The sequence below is a fragment of the Panthera onca genome, chromosome E2 (genome assembly GCF_046562875.1).
Source record: "Panthera onca isolate mPanOnc1 chromosome E2, mPanOnc1 haplotype 2, whole genome shotgun sequence".
Taxonomy (NCBI): domain Eukaryota; kingdom Metazoa; phylum Chordata; class Mammalia; order Carnivora; family Felidae; genus Panthera; species Panthera onca.
In genome coordinates this window covers 4,331,995-4,341,068 of record NC_138353.1, presented here as the reverse complement: position 1 = coordinate 4,341,068, position 9,074 = coordinate 4,331,995, and positions in this window count along the sequence as shown.

The window sequence follows — 9,074 nt, the reverse complement described above, 5'->3', positions numbered from 1 at the left end:
GGCACAGTGTGGCTTTTGGGGGGGCTGGTAAATTCCTCCTGTGGGAAAGAGAGTCGATTTAATGCCGATGTAATTTCTGTCTCCGTGCTTTAATGTGTCTATTCTCCAGGGAAGAAGGGGAACTGGAAGAACTGGTCTGGGAACCTGTTCTTACTGCTGCCCACTCTGCTCTGAATTACTTCGGCCTGCTCTGACACGCCATAGTGTGCAGTCCCCTTGGGAACCCAAAGGGGGAGTGGTGGGCCCTGGGAGCCCGCACCGGGTCTCACTCCTCAGTTTCCCACGCTAGAACCTGGGACCCTAGACAACCGCTTGGGGTTACTACCCTCTTTAACTGGCTTGGGATTTAAACTGGCCTTCACTGTAACTGCCAGCTCTCTTTACCCAGGCTTTGGGACAATTTCTAGGTTGTTAGTTGGCATGAGAGACTGAGTCACTCAGCTCCGAAGAAATGGGACACTTGCTCCTTCCCACCAAAAAGGTGTTCATAGGTGACTAAGGAACCAAGGGAAAGTGTCTGAGGTTATTCCTTGATGCACAGGGAAATCCCCCCCCCGCCATGAAAATTAATTTCTGGATCACCAGTGGATGCACACGTAAGACGTGTTCGTTTTGTGCTCTGAGCCCTCACATCATGTCGGAGAAGTCACTGTCCCAATTTCTATTGGACAGAAAAAAAAAGAAGTTCAATAAGGAGAGGACTTGAACCGTAATATACAACAATTAGCTATAACAGACATAAACCGAGGACGCCACTAAACTACACTAGAATATATCATGTCCTCAATCAGACATGGAACAACATTCTCCAGTATAGATAACCTGTTTGTTCACAAAACAAGTTAGTTTTTGTTTGTTTGTTTGTTTGTTTTTGGTGCAAAAAGGTGATTTTATTAAAGCATGGGAACAGGACCCCAAGGCAGAAAAGAGCTGCCTACAGGGGCATCTGGGTGGCTCAGTTGGTTCGTTCAGCATCCGACTTTGGCTCAGGTCACGATCTCGAGGTTTGTAAGTTTGAGTCCTACATCGGGTTCTGTGCTGACAGCTTGGAGCCTGGAGCCTGCTTCAGAATCTGTGACTGCCTCTCCCTCTGCCCCTCTCCCACTCATACTCTGTCTCTGCCACTCAAAAAATAAATCTTAAAAAAAATTTTTTTTTTAAAAAGAAAGAGCTGCCTACAAAGCAAGTATTAACACATTTAAGAAGATTGAAATCATATACTTCTCTTTTATGGCCACAGTTGAATGAATCCAAAAATCAAGAGCAGATGGAAATCTAGAAACTCCCCAAATATGTGAAACCTGAACAACACATTCTTGCCCAATCAATGGGTCGAAAAAGAAATAAAAAAGGAGGGGCACCTAGGTGGCTCAGTTAGTTGAACATCTAACTTTTGATTTCAGCTCAGGTCATGATCCCAGGGTGGAGGGATCATGCTGGGTGTAGAGCCAGCTTGAGGTTCTCTCTCCCCTCCTCTCTCTGCCCCTCCCCTGCTTCATGTACATGTGCCCAGGTGCACGTTCTCCCTCTAAAAATAAATAAGAAATAAAAATAAATAAAATAGGATATAAATAAAAATAAATAAGAAATCAAAAAATATGTTGAGATGCTTGAAATGAAACACAATATACCAAAACTTATGGGATTCAGAGAAAGTAATAATAAGGGTGAAGTTTGAAGTAACATATGATGGGGTGTCTGGGTGGCTCAGTCGGTGCAGCGTCTGACTTCAGCTCAGGTCATGATCTCACAGTCTGTGAGTTCGAGCCCCGCGTCGGACTCTGTACTGACAGCTCAGAGCCTGGAGCCTGCTTTGGATTCTGTGACTCCCTTTCTCTCTGCCCCTGCCCCGCTCATACTCTGTCTCTCTCAAAAATAAACATTAAAAAAAAAATTAATAAAAAGTTTAAAAAATTATGGGGCGCCTGGGTGGCTCAGTCGGTTAAGCGGCCGACTTCGGCTCAGGTCATGATCTCGCGGTCCGTGAGTTCAAGCCCCGCGTCGGGCTCTGTGCTGACGGCTCAGAGCCTGGAGCCTGTTTCGGATTCTGTATCTCCCTCTCTCTGACCCTCCCCCATTCATGCTTTGTCTCTCTCTGTCTCAAAAATAAATAAACGTTAAAAAAAAAAAAATTAAAAAAAAAAAAAATTAAATGACATATGCTTACATCAAAAGATATCTCAAGTGAACAACATAAACTTTTATCTCAAGGGAGTAGAAAAATAAGAACAATCTAAGTCCAAAATTAGCAGGAAGAACATAATTTTAAAATACAGCAGAAAAAAAAAAATAAAATGGGGTATGGCAAAAATAGCAAAATAGCAATAAAAGTTTTTTTTTAAGATCAAAATTGACACACCCTCATCTAGATTAAGAATAAATGAGAGAAGACTCACCTAAAATCAAAAGTAAAAACAGACACGTTATAAATGATGCCATAGAAATAAAATAATTTTGAGGGAAGATGAACAATTATATGTCAACAAATGGATATTAAAAAAGTATGTAAAAATTTCTAGAAAGATACAACCTATCCTGGACTCTGTCTTGACGAAATTAAAACAAACAAAAAATCACAACAGATCTATATCTACTAGGAAGATTGAAAAAGTAATTAAAAAAAAAAAAACTTCCAACAAAGAAAAGTCCTGAGCCAGATGAATTCACTAGATAAGTCAAGCAAACAGTAAGTAATAATAACAATAAATAATAAGTAAATGATGTCACCTCTCATCAAAGACTTCCGGAAGTGGAGTGTAATTTTATAAGGCTAGTATCGGTTGATATCAAAGCCAAACAAAGACACTACAAAGAAAATTACAGACTACTACTCATGATGAATATTGATGCAAAAGTTCTCAAAAAATATATAACAAACTGAATTCAAAAGCACATTTTGAAATTATACACCACAAACATGTGGAAATTCTTTTTGGAATTCAAGGGGTGTGTTGATGTAGGGACATTAAGAAATCTAAGACTTAAGGGGTGCCTGGGTGGCTTAGTCAGTTAAGCATCCTACTTCAGCTCAGGTCATGATCTCATGGTTCATGAGTTCGAACCCCACGTGGAGCCTGCTTCAGATTCTGTGTCTCCCTCTCTCTCTGCCCTTACCTCCCTCTCTATCTCTTTCTCTCAAAAATAAACATTTAAAAAAAATTTTTTTTAAGAAATCTAAGACTTAACAGAATTAAGGTAAAAAAAAACCACGTGATCATATCAATGAATACAGAAAAGGAATTTGACAATATTCGACATCATTTAATGATACAAAAAAAACCACACACACACACACACTCCACAAATTAGAAATGGAAGGAAACCATATCAACATAGTAATGGCCATATATGGAGCACATGGGAAGACAGAGGAAAATCCTAGGCTCACCTCATCCCACAGGCACACCTAGATGACAGTCACATCAGTGTCAATAATCCAGAAAACAATCCTAAAACTGTTACAGCAGACTCTACAATTAATTAATTGTAGAGAGGAGGCCACATCAAAAAAGGTAGGAATGCAGGTGCCTGGGTGGCTCAGTCGGTTAAGCATCTGACATCAGCTCAGGACATGATTTCATGGCTTGTGGGTTGGAGCACTGCTTGGGATTCTGTCTCCCTCTCTCTCTCTGAGCCTCTTCCCCCCCAGCTCACACTCACTCTCTCTCTCAAAAATAAATAAACATTAAAAAAAAAAAAAAAGAAAGGGTAAGGAAGGGTGGAGTCCTGGGTGGTGGGTAACCAAACTAGCCAGCCAGATCAACAACAAAAGGGAGGAAGACCACACACATAGAGGAAGGAGAGGCACAGACCCCACACCGGGCACACCAGACACAGCGGACCTGCACTGAGAAGATGAGTCCCCTGACGTCTGGCTTTGAAAACCAGACGGGCATAACATCACAAGTTTTTACAGTCAGCGGGGCTTAACACTGGGAACTTTAAAAATTGGCAGGCTGGGCTCTGGGACAGCCGGAGGGCAAAACAACAAACAATCCTGCTGAAGCAGCATCGTAGGAACAGTTTGAAGAGCAACTAAGGTGTAAGGGAAGGAAGTTTATTTACTAAGCTCAGAATCTTTAGGAAACTTCTCCAAGATGTAAAGTATGATGTCATATACATAAAACATGGGGAGGTGGGTAAAAATTTAGTGCTTTTATTTTTTTTCATTTTTTTTTAACGTTTATTTACTTTTGAGAGAGCGAGAGAGAGACAGAGTGGGAATGGGGAGGGGGGAGACAGAGAGGGAGACACAGAATCCGAAGCAGGCTCCAGGCTCCGAGCTGTCAGCACAGAGCCTGATGTGGGACTGGAACCCATGAAACGTGAGATCATGACCTGGGCTGCAGTTGGACATTTAATCGACTGAGCCACCCGGGCGTCCCCAAAATTTAGTGCTTTTAGAATGGGGGGCGCCCGGGGGACTCAGTCGGGTAAGTGTCCGACTTCAGCTCAGGTCATGATCTCACAGTTCGTGAGTTCAAGCCCCACATCTGGCTCTGTGCTGACAGCTCAGAGCCTGGAGCCTGCTTCGGATTCTGTGTCTCCCTCTCTCTCTGCCCCTCCCCTGCTCATGCTCTGTCTCTCTCTCTCTGTCTCTCAAAAAATAAACATTAAAAAAAAAATTTAGAGGGGCACCTGGGTGGCTCAGTCGGTTAAGTGACCGACTTTGGCTCAGGTCATGATCTCACGGTTCATGAGTTCAAGCCCCACTTCAGGCTCTGTGCTGACAGCTCAGAGCCTGGAGCCTGTTTCAGATTCTGTGTCTCCTTCTCTCTGTGACCCTCCCCCGTTCATGCTCTGTCTCTCTCTGTCTCAAAAATAAATAAACGTTAAAAAAAAAAAAATTAAAAAAAAAAAAGACCTGGAATAGATATGTGAAAACTAAAGAGAAAGGAATTCAAGCATATGACTAAAGTCAATCAAGACACACAAATGCCGGGCGCCTGGGTGGCTCAGTCGGTTAAGCGTCTGACTTCGGTTCAGGTCGTGATCTCACACTCTGTGAGTTCAAGCCCCACGTCAGGCTTTGTGCTGACTGCTCAGAGCCTGGAGCCTGTTTCAGATTCTGTGTCTCCCTCTCTCTCTGACCCTCCCCCATTCATGCTCTGTCTCTCTGTCTCAAAAATAAATAAACGCTAAAAAAAATTTTTTTAATAAAAAAAAAATAAAAATAAAAAAAGACACACAAATGCCATAGCAATCCACTTATGTGAATAATCATATGTAGTCACCCTCATAGGTAGAGAAATAACAATGATACTTGCCAGGGGCTTAGAGTAGAGGGAAATGAAGAAGTGATTGTTTTGTTTGTTTGTTTGGTTGGTTGGTTGGTTGGTTGGTTGGTTTTTTAATGTTTATTTTAAGAAAGAGTGTGAGCAGGGGAGGGGCAGAGAGACTGGGAACAGAGGATCTGAAGGGGCCTCTGTGCTGACTGCAGAAAGCCCAATGTGGGGCTTGAACTCAGGAACCATGAGACCATGACCTAAGCTAAAGTTGAATGCTTAGCCAACTGAGCCACCCAGGCACCCCAGGAAGTGGTTGTTTAACAGGTTTTGGGTTTCCGGGCACCTGGGTGGCTCAGTGTGTTAAGCATCCAACTCTTAGCTCAGGTCATGATCTCATGGTTCAGGGGAATGGAGCTCGACATTGGGCTCTGCGCTGACAGCACGGAGCTTGCTTGGGATTCTCTCTCCCCCTCCCTCAGTCCCTCTCCTGTTCACATACATGTCCTCTCTCTCTCTCTTTCTCTCTCTCTCTCTCTCTCTCCATCCCTCCCTCCCTCCCTCTCAAAAATAAATAAACATTTGGGGCACTTGGGTGGCTCAGTTGGTGAAGCATCCAAGTTCGGCTCAGGTCATGATCTCATGGTTGGTGAGTTCAAGCCCTGTGTCAAGCAACTCTGTGCTAATAGCTCAGAGCCTAGAGCCCGCTTTGGATTCGAAGTCTCCCTCTCTCTCATTGCCAACCCCTGCTTGCACTCTCTCTCTCTCTCTCTCTCTCTCTCTCTCTCTCTCTCATAAATAAATACATAAATAAACAAAAATTTTTAAAATTAAAAAAAAAATAAACATTTAAAGAAAGAAAAAGACAATTTTCATGACTACTCACCTAAGCAGGATAAATAAAGCAACCTTTGACCATTAACCAAGAAGAGAAATAAGCAAGATAAGTCATGAACACAGTAGGGATAATACTTATACAGGCAGACACAGACATAGCTTTGTTTGCAACAGACACAGGACTGATACACATTTGAATTAATCCCCACATTGTCTTTAAGGATACCAAATTGGTGATCCAAAATCTTAATATATATGTAAAAACCTAAAGCGCAATTCTCTAAGGCTGGGGATCCTTCCACAAAACAAGGAAACACATTGTTAGGGAATTGCAAAACAAGAATAAGAAAATCTAACCATCAAAATTCTGAATACAACATAAATATATTATCTCGATATCGCTTCACACACTTCCAACATGAAAGAGAAAAAGGACATAAGACAAGGCTTAGCACAGTGTTCCTCAGAAATATGCAGACTTCCCCCAGACACCCAGGAGCAACAAAGAGCAGCCAGATCATGTAATCTCTCATGGCCCACAGGGAGACCCTGGTCCTCACTGTGGATGCGATGAAAAACTCTAGAGCTGAAGGAGAATCCTTAAAAAACTATACATACAAGGGGCGCCTGGGTGGCTCAGTCGGTTGGGCGTCCAACTTCGGCTCAGGTCACGATCTCGCGGTCTGTGAGTTCGAGCCCCGCATCAGGCTCTGGGCTGATGGCTCGGAGCCTGGAGCCTGCTTCCGATTCTGTGTCTCCTTCTCTCTCTGCCCCTCCCCCGTTCATGCTCTGTCTCTCTCTGTCTCAAAAATAAATAAATGTTAAAAAAAAAAAAAACTATATATACAAGCACAATAAGTGTTGGGCAGATGTCCCTCTGTGACAGCAAGAGACATGAACTTAGTGTTCTCAAAAATCATGTTACTGAAGCAAAGCTGCTCAAACCACATTTTAAGGTGGGGCTTTCTCCCTGACCTTGGACCTCACCTCCATCATCCACTTCATTCATGCCCAGCTACCTGGGTGTGTGGCTACTGTCTCCTTTCTCTTCCCATTCCAGGGCTCCTGCTTTTGCTCCAAAAAGATGACCAGGTCTGGCTTAGAGACAGCAAGTCCTGTTTCTAAGAAAACAAAGAAACAAACAAACAAACAAAAACAAAACATGACTCTCATGACTCTTGCTGGGGATTCTCCAGTTTCTAATCCAGTATTTTGCTCAGGAGAGAAGAGAGGATGTTGTAGAAGGTTCTCAAAAGTGATTCCCCAAAATACTGTTTTCTGACAGCATCTTTAGTACGTTAGAGGAACATTTAAAATTTTCATACCCTGAGTTCCACTTTTGAGTACTAATGAGTTAAAAAAAAAAAAAAAAGGTAAAAAACTAGTGAGTAAAAAACAAAACAAAACAAAACAAAACACTGGACTTTAAGAGGCGGACAACAATAGGGGCGCCTGGATGGCTCAGTCAGTTAAGCGGCCAACTTTGGCTCAGGTCATGATCTCACGGGTTTGAGCCCTGAATCAGGCTCTGCACTGCTGGTGTGGAGCCTGCTTGGGATTCTCTCTCTCTGCCCCTTCCTTGTGTGCACTCTCTCTCTCTCCCTCTCAAAAATAAACAAACTTTGGGGCGCCTGGGTGGCTCAGTCGGTTAAACGTCCGACTTCGGCTCAGGTCACGACCTCGCGGTCCGTGAGTTTGAGCCCCGCATCGGGCTCTGTGCTGACCACTCAGAGCCTGGAGCCTGTTTCAGATTCTGTGTCTCCCTCTCTCTCTGACCCTCCCCCGTTCATGCTCTGTCTCTCTCTGTCTCAAAAATAAATAAAACGTTAAAAAAAATTTTTTTTTTAATAAAATAAAAAAATAAAAAATAAATAAACAAACTTAAAAACAAAAAAGAGAATTTAACTTAGTATTACTCTCTATTATAGTTTCTAACTCTGAGGAAAGGTGATATAAGATCCACAGAAATACTGTAGATACTATATTTTTATGAAACATAAACTATAAAATTAAGGCACCAACACAGACATATACACTTTGAGTGCATGAAAAGTGTGTATGATTCTCAAGTGAGAAAGTCGTGAGGAGTTAGAAGTGTACTTCTCCAATGTTATATGTATAACAACGAACTGGAGACCTTGTTAATACTTATATTCTGATTCACAAATTTTGAGGTGGTTCCTGAGTTTCCACATTTTTTTTTGTATTTTTTTTTAATTTTAATGTTTTTATTTATTTTTGAGACAGAGAGAGACAGAGCATGAGCAGGGTAGGAGCAGAGAGAGAGGGAGACACAGAATCCGAAGCAGGCTCCAGGCTCTGAGCTGTCAGCACAGAGCCCGACGCGGGGCTCGAACTCACGAACGGTGAGATCGTGACCTGAGCCGAAGTCGGACGCCAAACCAACTGAGCCACCCAGGCGCCCCTAACATTTTTTTAAATCTTATTGAAGTAATCTCTACACCCAACATGGGGCTTGAACTCAGCACACTGAGACCAAGAGTCACATGCTCCACTGAGGCAACCAGGTGCCCCTCCACATTTCTACTTCTGGTCCAAGAGCCACACTTTTGAATAACAAAGAGATCAGAGAATCATGGATGACTTTCAAGTGAAAGGGTACTGTGAAAATTAAAAGTTCTTTTTTTTTTTAACGTTTTTATTTTATTTTTTGAGAGACAGCGTGAGCAGGGGTACAGGCAGAGAGAGAGGAAAACACAGACTTCAAAGCAGGCTCCAGGTTCTGACCTGTCAGCACTGAGCCCAACAAGGGCTGGAACCCACAAATGCAAGATCATGACGTGAGCTGAAGTCAGACCACTCAACCGAGCCACCCAGGTGTCCCCCCTTTTTTTTCTTTTAAAGTAGGCTCCACGCCCAACATGGAGCTTGAACTCACAACCCTGAGCTGAAGAGTCGCACACTCTACCAACTGAGCCAGTCAGGTGTCCTGGAAATTACAAGTTCTAATATCAAGAATGGAAACAACAATCCTTCTTGAACATGTACTAT